At 45.0% G+C, this 16654-nt stretch overlaps 1 protein-coding gene and 1 long non-coding RNA gene across 2 annotated transcripts in view; both read left to right on the plus strand.

Annotated features, from left to right (window-relative positions):
- Positions 1-16654, plus strand: part of LOC118392701 (neurexin-1-like) — a 1157590-nt gene that overhangs the window by 644364 nt on the left and 496572 nt on the right. The window lies entirely within an intron of this gene.
- LOC127906729 (uncharacterized) lies at positions 8430-9024 on the plus strand. Its single transcript, XR_008062627.1, has 3 exons — positions 8430-8477; positions 8648-8749; positions 8818-9024. It is a non-coding gene; the product is annotated as an uncharacterized LOC127906729 (long non-coding RNA).

Genomic DNA, 16654 nt, shown 5'->3' on the forward strand with positions numbered 1-16654 from the left:
TAGCATGGTAGCACTAATGAGTAGCACGGTAGCACTAATGAGTAGCACTGGTACCACTAATGAGTAGCACTGGTACCACTAATGAGTAGCACTGGTAGCACTAATGAGTAGCACTGGTAGCACTAACGAGTAGCACGGTAACACCGCCAATACATAGCGTTCAGTAATGACACCCTCGCTATAGAATCGATTAGCACTGACCGTTAGGTTTAGATCAGAGTGAAGGTGAAAATGGAAGTACAGTAATTGCATCCTGCTGTATTTCATCCTATTATTTCTGGTGCTATGAAAATAAACTGTGTTGCATTGAAGCCCATACTACCATGTTACTCATTGTAGTGTGTCTCTCTGTTGTGTCATGATGGAGATAACCCTGACTGGTTGGTGATTGTTGGTTGCCGGTGGTTACAGAGGAACGTGGTCAGATGATTGACCGGGTCCCTGAGGTGGGCACGTTGTGTTGGTGCTTGGTGGTGACCCGTGGTCCTGGTTGATGTCTTTAACCAGCTGTGGACATGCGCTGCCCACACCTTCGCTGGCTGCTAAATTGGACCTGCATCGATCAGTGCGCCTCACTGTAATGGCTATTGACCATCAGCCTAAAGGAGAGAGAGACGCTGAATGTGTATGTGGGGGTCTCTGTGTATGTGGGAGTTTCTCTGTATCTGTATATATAGGGGTTTCTGTGTATGTGGGGTCTCTGTGTATGTGGGGGAATCTGTGTATGTAGGGGTCTCTGTGTATGTGGGGGTGGTCTCTGTGTATGTGTATATATAGGGGTCTCTGTGTATGTGGGGGTCTCTGTGTATATGGTGGTCTCTGTGTATGTGGGGGTCTCTGTGTATGTGGTGGGCTCTGTGTATGTGGGAGTTTCTCTGTATCTGTATATATAGGGGTTTCTGTGTATGTGGGGTCTCTGTGTATGTGGGGAATCTGTGTATGTAGGGGTCTCTGTGTATGTGGGGGTCTCTGTGTATATGGTGGTCTCTGTGTATGTGGGGGTCTCTGTGTATGTGGGGGTCTCTGTGTATATGGTGGTCTCTGTGTATGTGGGGGTCTCTGTGTATGTGGAGGTCTCTATGTATCTGTATATATAGGGGTCTCTGTGTATGTGGGAGTCTATGTATGTGGGGGTCTCTGTGTATGTGGGCGTCTCTGTGTATGTGGGAGTCTCTCTGTATCTGTATATATAGGGGTCTCTGTGTATGTGGGAGTCTCTCTGTATCTGTATATATAGGGATCTCTGTGTATGTGGGGGTCTCTGTGTATGTGGGAGTCTCTCTGTATCTGTATATATAGGGATCTCTGTGTATGTGGGGGTCTCTGTGTATGTGGGCGTATCTGTGTATGTGGTGGTCTCTCTGTATGAAGGGGTCTCTGTGTATGACTTGACCCCCTACTGTGAATGTACTTATTTAGGCACTAACTTAGAATGTGGAGAGGGATGAGAGTGGGGTGTGTGCGTGCACGCATGTTTGTGATGCTCGCCAACTTTGTAATCACAAACTTAACTACATTACAGCATAATTAAACTAACCGTATCGTTCAATATGGTTTTTGACTATAACAACATCAATGCCACATATTGTTCAATATGTCGCCGACAGACACGGCAACCCTGCTTCTAGCCCCTAAGCAACTTTGCAGTATTTGTTTTTGTGTCTTATTTCTTACATTATAAGCCCAGAAAAAGTTGAGTGTTTTTACATACAACCGGAAATAAATGTTGGCTATCAGAGCGGCGGACATTCACCAGCATTACGATCAGGAATATGACTTTCCCGAGTTGGATCCTTTGTTCGTACCGCCCAGGGCAATTGAACGTTTCCAAGAGGCTGCTCCAAGACTCTGCCGGCGGAGGAGAGGTATTCGGAGTGGACATCTAGTCCGTACACACCATCCACCGCTTCCGAGTATATTACTCGCTAATATTCAGTCTCTGGATAATAAAGTAGACAAGCTTAGGGCGAGGATCTCCTTCCAAAAGACATCAGGGATTGTAACATGCTCTGTTCCATGGAAACATGGCTCTCTCGAGATAGACTGTTCCTGTCCATACAGCCAGCTGGGTTCTCAATACATCAAGCAGACAGGAATAAAGAACTCTCTGGGAAGAAGAAAGGCGGGGGGGTATATTTCATGAAAGCGTGAACCACCACATTTAACAGGCAAAACATCAGTACAGAGACAAAGTGGAGTTACAATTCAATGGCTCAAACACAACACGTATGTGGCAAGATATGCAGACAATCATGGACTACAAAGTGAAAACCAGCCAAGTCGCGGACACTGACGTCCTGCTTCCGGACAAGCTGAAACACCTTCTTCGCCCACTTTGAGGATAACACAGTGCCACCGACGCTGCCCGCTCCCAAGGACTGTGGGCTCTCGTTCTCTGTGGCCGATGTGAGTAAAACATTTAAGCATGTTAACCCTCGCAAGGCTGCCGGCTGAGACGGCAGAACAGCTGGCAGGAGTATTTACGGACATATTCAATCCCTCCCTATCCCAGTCTGCTGTCCCCACTTGCTTCAAGATGTCCACCATTGTTCCTGTACACAAGAAAGCGAAGGTAACTGAACTAAATGACAATCGTCCTGTAGCACTCATTTCTGTCATCATGAAGTGCTTTGAGAGGCTAGTTAAGGATCATATCACCTCTACCTTACCTGATACCCTAGATCCACTTCAATTTGCTTACCGACCCAATATATCTATAGACGATGCAATCGCCATTGCACTGCACACTGCCCTATCCCATCTGGTGAAGAGGAATAACTGTGTAAGAATGCTGTTCATTGACTATAGCTCAGCCTTCAACACCATAGTACCCTCCAAGCTCATCACTAAGCTCGGGCCCTGGGTCTGAACCCCGCCCTGTGCATCTGGGTCCTGGACTTCCTGACGGGCCGCCCCCCAGGTGGTGAAGGTAGGAAACAACACCTCCAATTCGCTGATCCTCAACACAGGGGCCCCACAAGGGTGGATGCTCAGCCCCCTCCTGTACTCCCTGTTCACTCATGGCAGCGTGGCCATCTATGCCACCAACTCAATCATCAAGTTTGCAGATGACACAACAGTAGTAGGCCTGATTACCAACAATGACGAGACAGCCTACAGGGAAATGGTGAGGGCCCTGGGAGTGTGGTGCCAAGGAAATAACCTCTCAGTCAATGTCAACAAAAAACAATAGATGATCGTGGACTTCAGGAAACAGCAAAGGGAGCACCCCCTATCCACATCGACAGGACCGCAGTGGAGAAGGTGGAAAGCTTCAAGTTCCTCGGCGTACACATCACTGACGATCTGAAATGGTCCACCCACACAGACAGTGTGGTGAAGAAGGCACAACAGAGCCTGCCCTACCTGCCCTCCAGGACACCTACAGCACCTGATGTCACATGAAGGCCAAAAAGATAATCAAGGACATCAACCACCCGAGCCATAACCTGTTCATCCCGTTATCATCCAGAAGGCGAGGTCAGTACAGGTACATCAAAGCTGGGACAAAGATCCTGAAAAACAGTGTATATCTCAAGGCCATTACTGTTAAAAGTCATCACAAGCCGGTTTCTACCTGGTTACGCAACTCTGCTGCCCTATATACATAGGAAATCACTGGCCACTTTAATAATGGAACACTAGTCACTTTAATTATGTTTAAATAATGTTTAGATGCTGCTTGTCTCATCCCATATGTATGTACTGTATTCTATTCTACTGTGTTTTAGTCAATGCCACTCCGACATTGCTCAAACTAGTATTTAGATTATTTTTCTTTTAGATTTTTGTGTATTGTTGTGAATTTTCAGATACTACTGCAATGTTAGATACTACTGAACTGTTAGAGCTACACAAGCATTTCGCTACACCCACAATAACATCTGCTAAATATGTAAATGTGACCAATACAATTTCATTTAATATGCCAATTCCCAGCCAGTTGTGTCCATCACGACGCTGTCACAGTGGTACACATTATGCATCCATTCAACTTACAAGATGTACATGTGAAACACGGCCTATTCAGCCCCCTCTGTCCTTTACTAGACACGGATCCACAAATGTGTCTCTTCCATTATTCTGATGCAGAGGAATTGTCATTTCTACAATGTCAGGTCTATTCTATTATGTGGAAAGACTTGATGTCTCCTCCCTCTTTCTCCTCTCCTCCCTCTTTCTCCTCTCCTCCCTCTTTCTCCTCTCCTCGCTCTTTCTCCTCTCCTCCCTCGTTCTCCTCTCCTCCCTCGTTCTCCTCTCCTCCCTCTTTCTCCTCTCCTCCCTCTTTCTCCTCTCCTCCCTCTTTCTCCTCTCCTCCCTCTTTCTCCTCTCCTCCCTCTTTCTCCTCTCCTCCCTCGTTCTCCTCTCCTCCCTCTTTCTCCTCTCCTCCCTCTTTCTCCTCTCCTCCCTCTTTCTCCTCTCCTCCCTCTTTCTCCTCTCCTCCCTCTTTCTCCTCTCCTCCCTCTTTCTCCTCTCCTCGCTCTTTCTCCTCTCCTCCCTCTTTCTCCTTTCCTCCCTCTTTCTCCTCACCTCCCTCTTTCTCCTCTCCTCGCTCTTTCTCTTCTCCTCCCTCTTTCTCCTCTCCTCCCTCTTTCTCCTCTCCTCCCTCATTCCCCTCTCCTCCCTCTTTCTCCTCTCCTCTCCTCCCTCGCTCCATACAGAGTAGCTCTGTGCGGCCCATTCGCAGTCGGGGAGTGGTGGGAGGAATAGAGGGCTGGTAATTGACTGTGACTTGTGAAAGTATCACGGGGAGTATCCCCTATGGAAAATCCCAGAGTGGTAGAGAAGTACATTGTGATCTAGCATCATGTGGCTGAGAAAGTCTCCACGTGTTGAAGTTTAAGATGTGTTTAAATGTACGGGTGTTTAACAGCAAGCCAACCTCATGGGAAGACCTCTGACATAGCCTTCACACATAAACATACATTTACATGGCCTATGTACGCACGCACGCACACACACACACACACACACACACACACACACACACACACACACACACACACACACACACACACACACACACACACACACACACACACACACACACACACACACACACACACACACACACACACACACAGATAGATAGAGAGACACAGATACACAGCTGACCTTGACATCTGTACGTGTGCCTAGTAAAATGTATTTTGGGACATGAGACAAGTATCGACCAAGGCCCTTTCATTGCTGCTGTGTGTGTGTTTGTGTGTGTGGGTGTTTGTGTGTGAATGTGTGCGTGTGTGTGTTTGTGCATGTGTTTCATTCACTTTTCATTAAATCATCTCAAGTTTCCACCTGTAATGATATCTGATTGGCATTTTGAGAATGAGGTGAAGGGTGGGTGGAGACTGAAGATGGACTGAAGAAGAGCTTGTATGTATTTGCCTAATAATCGAAGATGAATGGCACGAAGGATAACTTGATCATTCCATGTATGTTATATCATATAAGATATCTAGTGTGTAGCTAGTTACTTTTCCCTTTGTAATACAATCCTCCCCAACGGTTAGGAATGAAGGAAGATGAAAGATACAGAGAGGAGAATCAAGAAGGCAAAGGAAGAAATGAATTTCACAATTATATAATCATCATTAGCTCCCTCTTCATCATCATAGCAATCACCATAATCATCTGTATCATCATCATTAATCTCATCACCGTAATCAGCACGATCCTCTTCATCATCATCATTAATCTCACCACCGAAATCATCATCTTCAACATCGTCATTAATCTCATCACCGTAATCATCATCATCTTCATCATCATCATCATTCATCTCATCACCGTAATCAGCACAATCCTCTTCATCATCATCATCATCAATCTCATCACCGTAATCATCATCTTCATCATCATCATTAATCTTATCACCGTAATCATCATCATCATCATTAATCTCATCACCGTAATCAGCAACATCATCTTCATCATCATTAATCTCATAACCGTAATCAGCAACACCAAAAATATCAAAACATTCATGATCAACATCATTATTAAAATGTGTTTTCTCTCCCTCAATCAGTATATCAATATATATATTCCTATCCTCCTTCTCTAGCCCTTTGGGGCTCCCGACTGGTGCAGCGGTCTAACGCACTGCACCTCAGTGCTAGAATCCAGGCTGTATCACAACTGGCCATGATTGGGAGTCCCATACGGGGTCACATAATTGGCCCAGTATTATATGGGTTTGGCTGGTGTAAGCTGTCATTGTAAATAAGAATTTGTTCTTAACTGACTTGCCTAGTTAAATAAAGGATACATTTAAAACAATTCTGCCTCTCCCTACTCCTCTCCTTCTCTCCTTCCTGTCAGTGCTCTTTGAATAAGTGATAGGCGAAGCTTGAGTGCTGCAACTGAGCAGTGTTTTTCATTTGTTCATGCACTGACCTGTCGTCGACTATAATTTACTGTGGTAAATTATAGCGCAGCCATTTCCCTCCCAGCTTCTCCTCGCCTGCTGATCGCTAGAGTTTTGTTGAAAACAGGGGGAGAGGGAAAGCCCTTGGTTGGTGTGTGTGCATGTTAGAGCACGTAACAAAATAAAGACCTGAAATCAATGACTCCCATAGTGGATAGGAGGACAGCTGTGGGTTGAGGTTTACAGGAGGACAACATTTTTGATCAAAATTGCATTGGTTTCCCACTTGCCTCCTTTGATGTGCTGGTCTTTGTCACATCAATATCAACCGAAGCAAATTGTGGTTGGCTAAAGTGTAGCTTTGTAAAGCGTTCATAAAAAGTTCAGGCTTACCTTTAGTCATTGATTTTGCAGGTTAGTTCATGTTCAGAACAAAATGGCCACCGTACCCTGTTTTTTTTGGTTTGTGTGGGAGAATGTGTTGACCACAGCTCAGTGGATAGAAGCACATTATCCAGTTTTATGGCCTATATTGTGGACTACTACAACGAAGTGAGGTGAGCAGAGAGGGAGGGCAGTTGATTTACGAGACAACAACAGTGGCTAAGACCCCAGCGTCCAATTGGCTGGACTTTTCCCTCTTGACAGGGCTGCCCAGTAAAAAATTCCCCCTGACGGACAGGCGTTGTCGCGGGGACGCAATTGTTTTAACAGGCTTGTGTCTCCCTCTCCATCACCCGGCAGACAGCCCTCTCACAGAGGAGAGAGGGAGGGAGATAAATAAAGAACAGCAGAGGGAAGGAAAGGGTGAGACATACTGTATATATAGAGAGAGGGAGAGGAGAGCAAGAGAGAGACAGAGTAAAGGGAGGAAAGAGGTGGAGATGACAGAGAGAAAAATCAGCAGAGGAAGACAGACAGACAGACACAGAGTGAAAGAGGAATAGAGAGACAGACATAGTGAAAGAGGAATAGAGAGACAGACATAGTGAAAGAGGAATAGACAGACAGACAGACAGACAGACAGACAGACAGACAGACAGACAGACAGACAGACAGACAGACAGACAGACAGACAGACAGACAGACAGACAGACAGACAGACAGACAGACAGACAGACAGACAGAGTAAAAGAGGAATAGAGAGAGAGAGAGAGAGAGAGAGAGAGAGAGAGAGAGAGAGAGAGAGAGTGAAAGAGGAACAGAGAGAGAGACAGAGTAAAAGAGGAATAGAGAGACACAGAGTGAAAGAGAAATAGAGACAGAGAGACAGAACTAGATTTAGAGAGGGAGAGAAAGCGGCAACTGTGTAATGACGCCTGTCTGTTTCACTCTATCCAATCTTGGAGAGTTAAACAGAGGCTTCCATTCAGTGCAGTTGAAAAGCTCCAAAGGTCTGGCGGTTAGCAGTTAGGGCCGTAAAACATCTCTCAAAAGGAGTGTGAATGTGGAGGCACAGCCTGTTATATTTGAGACTTGAAGGCCTGTTGTGGAGGTATTGTATGGAGAGTTGAAGGCCTGTTGTGGAGTTATTGTCTGGAGAGTTGAAGGCCTGTTGTGGAGGTATTGTATGGAGAGTTGAAGGCCTGTTGTGGAGGTATTGTATGGAGAGTTGAAGGCCTGTTGTGGAGTTATTGTATGGAGAGTTGAAGGCCTGTTGTGGAGGTATTGTATGGAGAGTTGAAGGCCTGTTGTGGAGGTATTGTATGGAGAGTTGAAGGCCTGTTGGGGAGGTATTGTCTGGAGAGTTGAAGCTCTGTTGTGGAGGTATTGTATGGAGAGTTGAAGGCCTGTTGTGGAGGTATTGTATGGAGAGTTGAAGGCCTGTTGTGGAGGTATTGTATGGAGAGTTGAAGACCTGTTGTGGAGGTATTGTATGGAGAGTTGAAGGCCTGTTGTGGAGGTATTGTATGGAGAGTTGAAGGCCTGTTGGGGAGGTATTGTCTGGAGAGTTGAAGCTCTGTTGTGGAGGTGTTGTCTGGAGAGTTGAAGGCCTGTTGGGGAGGTATTGTCTGGAGAGTTGAAGGCCTGTTGTGGAGGTATTGTATGGAGAGTTGAAGGCCTGTTGTGGAGGTATTGTCTGGAGAGTTGAAGGCCTGTTGTGGAGGTATTGTATGGAGAGTTGAAGCTCTGTTGTGGAGGTGTTGTCTGGAGAGTTGAAGGCCTGTTGGGGAGGTATTGTCTGGAGAGTTGAAGGCCTGTTGGGGAGGTATTGTCTGGAGAGTTGAAGCTCTGTTGTGGAGGTGTTGTCTGGAGAGTTGAAGGCCTGTTGGGGAGGTATTGTCTGGAGAGTTGAAGGCCTGTTGTGGAGGTATTGTATGGAGAGTTGAAGGCCTGTTGTGGAGGTATTGTCTGGAGAGTTGAAGGCCTGTTGTGGAGGTATTGTATGGAGAGTTGAAGGCCTGTTGTGGAGGTATTGTATGGAGAGTTGAAGGCCTGTTGTGGAGGTATTGTCTGGAGAGTTGAAGGCCTGTTGTGGAGGTATTGTATGGAGAGTTGAAGGCCTGTTGGGGAGGTATTGTCTGGAGAGTTGAAGGCCTGTTGGGGAGGTATTGTCTGGAGAGTTGAAGCTCTGTTGTGGAGGTATTGTCTGGATAGTTGAAGGCCTGTTGGGGAGGTATTGTCTGGAGAGTTGAAGCTCTGTTGTGGAGGTATTGTATGGAGAGTTGAAGGCCTGTTGGGGAGGTATTGTATGGAGAGTTGAAGGCCTGTTGTGGAGGTATTTTGTGGAAACGTGAGTGAGAACCCTGTCCAGCCTGTCTAGCAGGGTGAGGTGTCGGGTCAAGAAGAGTGTATCCGTCTCCCGCTGGGTTTTCAGCAGGCGTGATACCTGTCACGTGGCTATGTGGTTGTGTCTATTCACAAAATAGACACACAAACACACACACGCACATTTAATTGATGTGTATAGAACATTGATGAGTGACAGCCAGACTGCCTAGAAGAGCATTGTTTATAGCCCATGGAGACTGCTCTCTCCTGGGCTTGGCTGCTCAAGAGGGCCTGGAGCTATGGCGCCTTTCCCCAGGTTACTGCTTCACTGACGCCCCATTTAGTACCACGCCTGGGTGGAAGAACTATGTGGACCAGGGAGGCCCATAGGGACCCATACTGTATGACCAGTCATTGCGTAGGAGGGTGGATTTGGAGCAGGTGAGAAACTCCTACCTCTGCCTCTCTCTCTCTCTCTCTCTCTGCCTCCCTCCTTCTCTCTTGCTCTCTCTCTCTCTTTCATCCTCTCCTTCACCCCTCTTGACTGACTGAGGGGCACTGGATATACAGAGCACCCAGGTGATTTCATTGTGTGGTGCACTCAGAACTAGGCTACCAGAGGAAGGACATTGAGGTGTTTGTGTGTGTGTGCGTAGAACAATGGTGGAAAGATGCCCAGGTGTGTTAACCCCCTTCCCTTGCTAAGTGCTGCCACAGAGCTGAACGTTGCTGTGACAGAAACCTTGTTGTTCCATTGTACTGTGTGGATGCCATTTTCAGACAACAACAACAATCAAAATGGCATCAGAGATTTCATAGAGAAAAACAGAACCTGTCACCAATTACAGAAATGAACAGAGTTCAATCTTCCAGCCCATTATTTTAAACTACATTTCTAAACTCACCTGCTGACATAATTATTGTCAAAATAGTATTTTTGTCCGACTTGAATCCCCACACGTAGAGTTGTCACACACGCACACATGCGTGCACACACACACACAAACACACACACTTACAAGCACAATATGCAGCACAATTATATTAAAACGGCAATGTAATTCGACTGAGTCTAAATGCACTGTAATTTAGCAGTCTAAATGCACTGTAATTCGACTGAGTCTAAATACACTGTAATTTCAGCTCAGTCTAAATGCACTGTAATTCGGCTCAGTCTAAATGCACTGTAATTCGGATGAGTCTAAATGCACTGTAATTTGCCATCAAAGATTCCCTGACCGTTCCTACAGTAACATGTATGTCATTTAGCAGACGCTCTCATCCAGAGTGACTTACAGTGAGTGCATTCTAGCTGGGAACCCCACATATGTCATATGTATTAGACTTTCTTTTTTTCCATTGTGTTATTGACTGTATGCTTGTTTATTACATGTGCAACTCTGTGTTGCTGTTTCTGTCGCACTGCTATGCTTTATCTTAGCCAGGTCGCAGTTGTAAATGAGAACTTGTTCTCAACTAGCTTACCTGGTTAAATAAAGGTGTTCTCAACTAGCTTACCTGGTTAAATAAAGGTGTTCTCAACTAGCTTACCTGGTTAAATAAAGGTGTTCTCAACTAGCTTACCTGGTTAAATAAAGGTGTTCTCAACTAGCTTACCTGGTTAAATAAAGGTGTTCTCAACTAGCTTACCTGGTTAAATAAAGGTGTTCTCAACTAGCTTACCTGGTTAAATAAAGGTGTTCTCAACTAGCTTACCTGGTTAAATAAAGGTGAAATAAAATTATAATAATGAGTACATTTTTTCTCAGTAAAGTAAAGACGGTGTGAGTTTTGTACACAAGTTAGTGAGTTTCTGTGTGGGTGTGGGGGTGCTGTGGGAGTATTTAAGGTACTCTTTGAAGAGGTAGGGTTTCAGACGTGGAGAGGTCTTGGAGCAGGCCTTCCCCGGGAGGGAGAGCAGCTCCGGCTTGTCAAGGTTGAGTTTAAGGTGATGGGCTGACATCCAAGCGGAGCCACCTGGGTGTCAGAAGGGGAGAAAGAGAAAAGTCATTAAGTGTCAGTCTTGGCCTGTACCGCACAGCTTCTGCCAGCCATTCATCCTGTGTGTGTGTGTGTGTGTGTGTGTGTGTGTGTGTGTGTGTGTGTGTGTGTGTGTGTGTGTGTGTGTGTGTGCGTGCGTGCGTGCGTGCGTGCGTGCGTGCGTGCGTGCGTGCGTGCGTGCGTGCGTGCGTATCAAGGTCCATTCTATTCGTGTCAATTAGAGGCAGTTAGCTCCAGCCAGAGACACAAATAGACGTTCTTCTTGTGATGGGAGGCTGGAGGAAAATAAACAGGGTTGCATAGAAACCAGACAGAGAGCTTTATAATAGACCATTTAATGAGACGTAATGGTTGTGTCTGTGTTAGGGAGTCGATTGAGGGGAGAGTCTGTCTAAGGAGTATCTTTTCATTTGACAGTGGCCTGAGTTTTAGGGACAGCTGCTTGACAGTGGCCTGAGTTTTAGGGACAGTTGCTTGACAGTGACCTGAGTTTTAGGGACAGCTGCTTGACAGTGGCCTGAGTTTTAGGGACAGTTGCTTGACAGTGGCCTGAGTTTTAGGGACAGCTGCTTAACAGTGGTCTGAGTTTTAGGGACAGTTGCTTGACAGTGGCCCGAGTTTTAGGGACAGCTGCTTGACAGTGGCCTGAGTTTTAGGGACAGCTGCTTGACAGTGGCCTGAGTTTTAGGGAAATGTGGCTCGAAAATATATCAAGTTTTTCACAAGGTTATTATTATGAAATGATATCAATGCCGTGTTTACGCTGGGTACCCAATTCTGATCTTTTTTTACAACTAGTAGGAAAGGGCTGATCTGTTTAGACAAAAAAAACTGTTGGTGATAAAACGAGATACAAATATGCCTGCTTGCGTAGACACAGCCTAGGTGACTTGACTGACTGTAGGTGAAGTGATTTTATGTTAGTCAGTGGTATAGAAGAGGTGTTTAGTCTATAGTGTTTGACTACAGTATTACAAACGTACTTAAAATGTTAAGTCAGTAGTGTACCAGAAACAGGCGTCACTGAACCTGCTCTTAGTGGTCCTCCAGGAGCCCTCTGTCTCTCTGCTCAGTCGTAGTGCGGACCTACGAGAGGTTGTTATTGTAGCTGCAGATGCATTAGTCTTGGCAGTGTCTGAGCATCTATAATTAGCCCCCCTCTGGTGGAAAAGAATGGCGCTGGAACAGATATCTGCCGGTTTCCCACATTTATCACTGAAATGTGAAAAAAATATATGAATTACACATTATTAGGGTAATTGAGCATCTTAAGAAAACGCTCACTGCCTGTAAACAGAAAGTCAACAACAATCTCACTGCCTGTAAACAAAAAGTTAACAACAAGCTCAGTGCCTGTTGAACAGAAAGTTAACAACAAGCTCAGTGCCTGTTGAACAGAAAGTTAACAACAAGCTCACTGCCTGTAAACAGAAAGTTAACAACAAGCTCACTGCCTGTTGAACAGAAAGTTAACAACAAGCTCACTGCCTGTAAACAGAAAGTTAACAACAAGCTCACTGCCTGTAGAACAGAAAGTTAACAACAAGCTCACTGCCTGTTGAACAGAAAGTTAACAACAAGCTCACTGCCTGTAAACAGAAAGTTAACAACAAGCTCACTGCCTGTAGAACAGAAAGTTAACAACAAGCTCACTGCCTGTTGAACAGAAAGTTAACAACAAGCTCACTGCCTGTTGAACAGAAAGTTAACAACAAGCTCACTGCCTGTTGAACAGAAAGTTAACAACAAGCTCACTGCCTGTAAACAGAAAGTGCTCACTGCCTGTAAACAGAAAGTTAACAACAAGCTCAAAACAGCTCACTGCCTGTAAACAGAAAGTTAACAACAAGCTCACTGCCTGTAAACAGAAAGTTAACAACAAGCTCACTGCCTGTAAACAGAAAGTTAACAACAAGCTCACTGCCTGTAAACAGAAAGTTAACAACAAGCTCACTGCCTGTAGAACAGAAAGTTAACAACAAGCTCACTGCCTGTTGAACAGAAAGTTAACAACAAGCTCACTGCCTGTTGAACAGAAAGTTAACAACAAGCTCACTGCCTGTTGAACAGAAAGTTAACAACAAGCTCACTGCCTGTTGAACAGAAAGTTAACAACAAGCTCACTGCCTGTAAACAGAAAGTTAACAACAAGCTCACTGCCTGTAAACAGAAAGTTAACAACAAGCTCACTGCCTGTAAACAGAAAGTTAACAACAAGCTCACTGCCTGTTGAACAGAAAGTTAACAACAAGCTCACTGCCTGTAGAACAGAAAGTTAACAACAAGCAAAACAGAAAGTTAACTCACTGCCTGTAGAACAGAAAGTTAACAACAAGCTCACTGCCTGTAGAACAGAAAGTTAACAACAAGCTCACTGCCTGTTGAACAGAAAGTTAACAACAAGCTCACTGCCTGTAGAACAGAAAGTTAACAACAAGCTCACTGCCTGTTGAACAGAAAGTTAACAACAAGCTCACTGCCTGTTGAACAGAAAGTTAACAACAAGCTCACTGCCTGTTGAACAGAATGGCGCTGAAATGGATCGCTTCCGTTTTTACAAATCCTGACCAATTTTGATATTTTGTGTGTTTTTTGCTATGATCTTAACTTTTTTTGTATATACTGTTTCCGACACCGTTTCCTATGTCCGAAAAGAGCTTCTGGACATCAGAACAGTGATCACTAACCTCGATTTTGATGAAGATTTTTAACTTCAACGAGTCTACGGAGCAGGACTTACTGCTCACCCCGGACCAGGCCCTACTCCCTGAAGAGAAGGAGACGGCACAAAAGAGGCCCGAAATGCGGGCACCCTGACATCACTACACCCGCGAGTAAATCAACCACCTCTACCCTCCGTTCTATTGGCGAACGTACAATCACTGGAGAGCAAAATAGACGAGTTCCATTAGAGACCATCCTGTCAATGGGACCTAAAGAAATGTAACATTCTATGTTTCTCTGAGTCGTGGCTGAACAAGGACATGTGTAATATACATCTACTGTAGCTTTTTTTCTATGGATCTGCAGGACAGAACTACAGCTTTGGGTCAAAAGGGGAGGTCGTTCGTTAAAAACAGCTGTTGTGCAATCTCTAATACTAAGGAAGTTTTAAGGTTTTGCTGGCCTGAGTTAGAATCGATCAACTGTTGACCAGGGGTCTCCAACAGGTCGATAGCTACCAGTAGCTCACAGCCCACCAACGAGCAGCTCTCCAATCTTTTCTGAAAGTACAGTACATGCATTTTTTGTTCCATCACAAATAGTCTAAAACGTAAATCTACTGTCAAATCAAAACCCACCCCTTGTTAGCCACTATTTTCTTAAAGAGCCAAACGTAACACTATTTGCCAATTCATTTTCAGAAATATTTCCCCTGTCTGTCTTTTTGGTGCGCACGTTTGTCTCTCAGTCCGTATGTAGAAGTTAGCTAATGTAAACCTGCGTACTCTAGGTAGACTGAAAAACCTTCCCCCAAAACCCTCACAATTAAATGCTACCTGCAACTATACAGTATCATGCATATTTGTATGAACCTGGAGCCTCATAGTTTTGAAGTCTTCGCTATTATTCTACAATGTAGAAGATAGTACAGATAAAGAAAAACAACGTTTTGACTGGTACTGTACATATCTACCTCAATTACCTCGGACCCCTGCGCATCGACTCGGTACTGGTACCCTGTGCATATAGCCAAATTATCGTTACTCAATGAGTATATATTATTACATTCATTATTAAGTGTTTTACTTTTCTATTGTTTCTCTATTTTCTTGTTCTTGTTGGGAAGGGCCCGTAAGTAAGCATTTCACTGTTAAACCTGTTCTTTACAAATACAATTTTACATGATTTTTAAGGTGATATGACCTCCTAGAGCCCAGATGCATCTCAAATGGCACTCTACTCCCTCTATAGTGCCCAATGATCCCTGGTCAAAGGTAGCACACTATACATGAAACAGGATGCCATTTGGGACTCAGACCTTGCGCACTAGAACATTCATCACTGTCTGGGCTGAGGAGATTAACCAAAACACTGACTACCATTCTGTTACCTTCTCTAACTCTTGAAGAGCATAGAACATTCTCACTGTGTCTCACAGATGACGCAAAATTGAGCACATATTTTAGTTTTAATGTCACATGCACAAGTAAGGTGAAATGGATTTCTGGTAAACTTAAAACCCAACAATGCAATAATCAACAGCAATGTATTACTAGAAGAAAACACACAAGAAATATGATTAAGAAATATGAACTAAACAATAAAGTAAGTAAGCATACTATATACAGGAAATATTTATGTGTGAGTTTGCAAATTGTGGAGTAAGTGTTTGTGTGTGTGTTGGATTGACACTGTGTGTGAGTATGTAGGGCCCTGTGAGTGTATGAGGTTAACTTGTAGCTATTTTGTTAGCTATTTGTCAGTCGTATTGCTTGGGGATAGAAGCTGTTCGTGAGCCTGTTGGTGTCTGACTTGATTCACCGGTACCTCTTGCCGTGCGGCAGCAGATATAATAGTCTATGGCTTGGTTGGTTGTAGTCTTTAACAATTTTCCGGGCCTTCTGTTCACACAGCTTGATATAGAGCAGTGGAGGCTGTTGAGGGGAGGACGGCTCATAATGATGACTGGAACAGAATACATGGAATGGAAACCATGTTCCACTCATTCCGCTCCAGCAATTCCCACGAGCCTGTCCTCCCCAATTAAGGTGCCACCAACCTCCTGTGATATAGCGGTCCTGGATGGCAGGGAGCTCAGGCCCAGTGATGTACAACCTTCTGTATCGCCATGCGATTGAGGGTGGTGCTATTGACATACCAAGCTGTGATGCAGCCAGTCAATATGCTCTCATTGGTACCGCTGTTGAACCTTTTGAGGATATGAGGGCCCATGACAAACTTTTTCAACCTCCTGAGAGGGAAGAGGCACTGTCACCCTTTCTTCACGGCTGTGCGTGTGTGTTTGGACCATTTCAAGTCGTTAGTGATTTGGACACGACGAACTTGAAGCTGTGTACCTGCTCCATGTGGACGTGGGTCTAGGGTGTCTGGGGTGGTGGAGTTAATGTGTGCCATAACCAGCCTCTCAAAGCATTTCATGGGTACATAAGTGAGTGCTACAGGGTGATAATCATTGTGGCATGAAGCCTTAGAGTTGTTAGGAACAGGAATGATTGAAGTCGTATTAAAACATGTGGGGATTACAGACTGGGACAAGGAGATGTTGAACACACTGTGAATATGCCTGCTCTGAGAACATGCTCTGGAATACGGTCGGGGCCCGCAGCCTTGTGGGTGTTGACCTGATTAAAGACCATTCTCACGGCGGCCTCGGAGAGCGAGATCACCCAAGCCTCTGGGCTGGCGATGGCCCTCACACCTGGGTCGATGTTGTTGTTGTCAAAGCGTGCATACATTTGCATTGAGTTAGTCTGGTAGAAAGGAGTCGTTGAGCAGATCACTGCTGGTTCTTCCTTTGTAATCCGTAATGGACTGTAGCCTCTGCCACATGCGTCTGGCGTTGGAGGCTGTGTCATAGGACTCCACCTTGTTCCTATATTGTCCCTT

The sequence above is a fragment of the Oncorhynchus keta genome, chromosome 13, assembly GCF_023373465.1.
Source record: "Oncorhynchus keta strain PuntledgeMale-10-30-2019 chromosome 13, Oket_V2, whole genome shotgun sequence".
Taxonomy (NCBI): Eukaryota; Metazoa; Chordata; class Actinopteri; order Salmoniformes; family Salmonidae; genus Oncorhynchus; species Oncorhynchus keta.